Here is a 5197-nt window from a genome sequence, read left to right as displayed (position 1 = left end):
CCTCCCCCTTCCCCCCCTCTCTCTCCCTCTCTCCTACCCTCTTAACTGCCCTCCCCATGCCCTTAAGAAACTCTATTCTATACTATACCATAGTGTGGCTGGCCCCTCAGGGGGGAGGGGCTGCCTCAGCATGAGCCTGCTGAGGCACCCCCTTCCCCCATACCTGACTATACCTCCATAGAACATACTCCCCCTCCCCCCTTTATCTTCTTATAAGCACAATATGACTACTAAAACATATAAGGTACAATGAAGGTAGTGTGTGAGGGAAGTTCATAGCTCTGAATACACAGATGAAAAGATCAGGAACATCTCAAATAACTCATGGATATAGCTTAAGGCCTGGGCAAAGCAACAAAAAAAAAAGCAAACCCAAAAGTGGCAGATGGAGTGAAGTAATTAAGATCATGGCAGAAATTTATGAAATAAAAATTAAAACAAAAAACAAATGAAAGGAAATGTTATTTAAAATATTAACATTATTAATTAAACCATAGCTAAGTAACCAGAAAAGATAAAGAAGAGCCAAATTAATGGAACTAGAGATGAACAGGGAGGCATTGTGGCTGGTATCAACGAAATTCAAAAATTTTGTAGGTCCTAAAATACTAAATTGGAGAAAGGGAGTAAATACATTTCTAGGTGAATATAACTTTTTTTCATAATTTTTTTCACATTACATTTCAATCTCAGCCTCTACTCCCCCTTTTCCTCCCAGTCACGCCCTTAAAAATCTCTCCCCACACTGCACCCTCCACTTCTCCTCAAAGGAGAGGAAGCCCCCCCAGGGAACTATTCCACCCTGGGACATCATCTAGTACCCGCAGGACTAAGCGCCTCTTCTCCAGCTGAGGCCCAACCAGGCAATCCAAGTAGGGGAAGCAGATCAAATGGCAGGCAACAGAGTCAGAGACACCCTACACTCCAATAGTTAGGGGACCCACATGGAGACCAAGCTGCACATCTGCTACAAATGTGGAGGGCTCTAGGTTCAGCCCCTGCGTGTGCTTTGGTTGGTGGTTCAGTCTCTGAGACCCAATGGGTCAGGTTAGTTGACTTTGTAGGTTTCTTTGTGGTGTCCTTGACCCCTCTGGCTTGCTCAATCTTGTCTCCTCCCCTCCACAAGACTCCCTGAGCTCTGTCTGGTGTTTGGCTGCAGGTCTCTGCCTCTGTTTCCATCTGTTGCTAGATGAAGCCACTCAGGAGACAGTTATGCTAGGCTCCTGTCTGCAAGCTTAAGAGTGTCATTTATTGTCTCGGGGGAGGGGGGCTCTCTCACTTGGGATGGGTCTCAAGTTGGGCCAGTTATTGGTTGGCTATTTCCTCAGTCTCTGGTCCATTTTTATCCCTGCAGATCCTGGAAACAAGACAAATTTTAGGTTGAAGGTTTTGTGGGTGAGTTGATGTCTCTGCCTCTTCCACTGGAAGTCCTGCCAAGGACAGGAGGAGGTGGCCACTTCAGTCTCTATAATCCCTGCTGGTAGGAACCTCAGGAAGGGTCATTCCTATAGCCTCCCCCATTCCAGGTCTCCAGCTAGTCCCAGAGATACCTCCCACTGATTTCCATTCTCACTCCCAGCCCTTCCCCCACACAGCTCCCTCACACCCTATCCCCACACCTGATTAACATTCCCAAACCACTCCTCACCCCTCCTCCCACCCAGTTCCATCTCTCAATTCACTTCTGAATATTTATTTTGTTTCCCCTTGAGTGAGACTCACACATATTCCCTTGGGCCTACCCTATTACCCAGTTTCTTTGGGTCTGTGTATTGCAGCATGGCAGTCCTATACTTTATGGCTAATGTCCAATTACAGGTGAGTACATACCATTCTTGTCTTTTTGGGTCTGCCTTACCTCACTCAGTATGATAACCTCAACTTCCATCAGTTTGTGGGCAAATTTCATGACGCTTTTGTCTTTAATAGCTGAATAGTATTCCCTGCTTTCTCTTCTATAGATTTAGTGTGTTAGTTTTGTTGAGGTCTTTGATCTACTTGGACTTGAGCTTTGTTCAGGGTGATAGATGTGGATTTATATGCATTCTCCTCATCCAGACAGACAGTTAGACCATCACCATTTGTTGAAGATGCTTTTCTTTTGCCATTATACGGTTTTGGCTTCTTTGTCAAACATCAAGTGTTCATAGGAGGATGGGTTTATTTCTGGGTCTTTGATTCAATTCCATTGATCAACATTTCTGAGTTTATGCCAATACCATTCAGTTTTTATTCCTATTGTTCTACAGTATAGCTTGAAATCAGGGATGGTAATACCTCTAGAAGGTCTTTAATTGTTCAGGTGTTGTTGTTGTTGTTGTTTTGCTATATTGGGTTTGTTATTGTCTTTTTATTGTTGAATTGAGTTCAAAGATGTTGAGATATATTACTAACAAACAATTGCTAATTCCTGTTGGCATTAGTGTCTGTGCCTGTGTGTAGTATATGAGTATGTGTGCTTCCGATATTTATTTTCTGTGTTTCCTTGTGTGTATTTTTTTCTACTTTACTTGGGTTTTAATTTTTCTTCAAGTACTTTCTGTAGGTTTGGATTTGTGGATAGATATTGTTTGAGTTGGTTTTTGTCTTGGGATATCTTGTTTTACCCAACTGTGATAACTGAGAGTTTTGATGCTTAGAAGCTATAAGACATCTGCCCAAGCCCTTCTAGCTTTTAGAGTTTCTGATGATAAGTCTTGTGTAAAATTGATAGGTCTGCCTTTGTGTGTTACTTGGATTTTTCCACTTGTAGCTTTTAATATTCTTTCTTTTACTACCTATTTAGTGTTTTGATTATTATATGGCAGGAGGATTTTATTTTCTGGTCTTATCTATTTGGTTATATGTAAGATTGTTGTATGTTTATAGGCATCTCTTTATTTAGGTTGGGGAAATTTTCTTCTATGACTTTGCTGAAATTATTTTCTGGTCCTTGGAGCTGGGACTCTGCACTTTCTTCTACTCTATCATTCTTAGGTTAGGTCTTTTCATAGTATCCCAAATTGCCTGGATATTTTATGTCAGGATTTTTTAGGTTTGACTCTTTCTTTGACTGATACATCAGTTTCTTCTATTGTATCTTCTACTGTCTTCCATCTCTGGTATTCTGTATGATGCTTGTGTCTACTCTTCCTGTTCTCTTCCCTAGCTTTTCCATCTCAGAATTTCCTCAGATTGGGTTTTCTTTAGTGCTTCTATGTTTATTTTCAGGTCTTGAAGTTTTATTCCTTTCTTTCACCTGTTTAATTTTATTTTCTTGTCTGTCCTCAAGGAAATTGTTTCCTTTTTGAAGGCCTCTGTCATCATTATATGGTTGGACTTAAGGTCATTTTCTTGAGATTCAGTTGTGCTAGGATATAGAGGGTTTCCTATGGTAGTAGGATAGGTTTGCTCTGAAGTTGCCATGTTTTCCTGGCTCTTATTGTTGTATTCTTATGGGGGACTTTAGCTATCTGGTTTTCCCTGTAGACTCGGCCTTCTGTGGGCAGCCTTGGACTGGATATTCTTGGTGTAGTTGGCCTTGCTTTTCCTTATTTGGCAATCCTGATGGAGGCAGGCAGAGTACTAGTCACACAATGGAGTTGGGCAAGGAAGGAACAGCCTCCCACGTCCGCCTGCCCAGAGCATAGGTGGAACTCTAGCTGGACATGGGCTATCCTCCTCCCCCTCTTTCCCCTGTCCCCCTTTTTTAGTTCCCACAATGATACATATACACATATATACATAACCATCATACAAACTAATCAAGATGTATTGCTTAGTTTATGTGTGTGTGTTTTGTGTGTGTGTGTGTATGTGTGTGTGTGTATGTGTACTGAAGAAATAGAGGCCATGAATGAATCTAGAGAGATCAAGGAGTTATAATACATGGGAAGAACTGGAAGAAAGAAAGGCAATTGGAAATGATGTAGTTACATTTCAAATTCAAAAATAAAAATGATAAAATGTAAGCAGATCTACAGCAAACAATGAACTTTAAGTAGTAATCAGAAAAACTAAACTTACTTACTAAAAAAGCCAAAGGCCAGGTCTTCTGCCAGGCAAGATGTCCCTTCTGGTGCAATTATGACATAGCTGTTGCTAGGAAACGAGCCACAGTCCAATTGAATATGTACACGTGGTACTAAACCTAGCAAAAAAGTCCATAGATCAATGCATCTTTCAACTTTGATCAAAGAAGCTTCCTCACATTGTGGCGCATTAACCAAAGTGTTGAATAAGTGAATGTTGAAGCTCAGCACTAAATGGGACATTAGTTTCACAACTCCTGAAGACTCAGGGGACATCAGGAAAGAAGTGACTGCAAGAACCCGGGAGCTAGAGGGTAGGAGGAATGCTGTGAAATGCTTCCTTCTATACATGACATAACCATGAACTAAAGCAACTATGGTTACTATGGTTACTATGCCTGCAGAAGACCTGCACAAAATCTAACCAGTCAGGATTCCAGCACGGATGGAAGAGGGAACCATGAGACTCTATTCCACCTAAAGAATGTTGGCAGTTGCCAGCTACTGTGCAGAGGAAGATATATTTCTTCAAGGGTGTAGTCACTGATAGGGTGCCCTTGTTCTGGGTGAGAGCTCTATATCTGTGTGCATGTAGGCAGGAATAATTGTATTCAGTGCATTATAAAAGGGAAAGAAGAAGAAGAAGAAGAAGAAGAAGAAGAAGAAGAAGAAGAAGAAGAAGAAGAAGAAGAAGAAGAAGAAGAAGAGGAGGAAGAGGAAGAGGAAGAGGAGGAGGAGGAGGAGGAGGAGGAGGAAGGCAGCGGTGACATGGAGATAGAAGATAGAAGTATGGGGGATATGGGAGTAGAGGGGTATAAGATGTGATCAAAAGACGCTTACATGAATCAGTTTGTCAATAAGTTGAAAATACATTTTTAAAAATTGTTCCAGGACCTAATGAATTCATTGAAGAATTCTCCAAACCTTTAAATCAGAGCTAACAATAACTTTTCAAATTACCCCATAAAATACAGAAGGGAAGAAATGTTCTGAACTCTCTTTTTTCTAAAACAGGTATTGTCCTCATACCAAAATCAGGTAAGGACACATCAAACAGAAAATGTTATACACTCATCTCCCTAACGAATATAAAATGTTCTATATAAAGCACTTGCAAACTAAATACAAAAACATATCAGGAAGACTATCGGAATCAAATTGATTTCATTCCAGAGATGCAGAAATGG

The sequence above is a fragment of the Mus pahari genome, chromosome 5, assembly GCF_900095145.1.
Source record: "Mus pahari chromosome 5, PAHARI_EIJ_v1.1, whole genome shotgun sequence".
Lineage (NCBI taxonomy): Eukaryota > Metazoa > Chordata > Mammalia > Rodentia > Muridae > Mus > Mus pahari.
The sequence above is the reverse complement of the archived record's forward strand: the minus strand, read 5'-3'. Positions refer to the sequence as shown.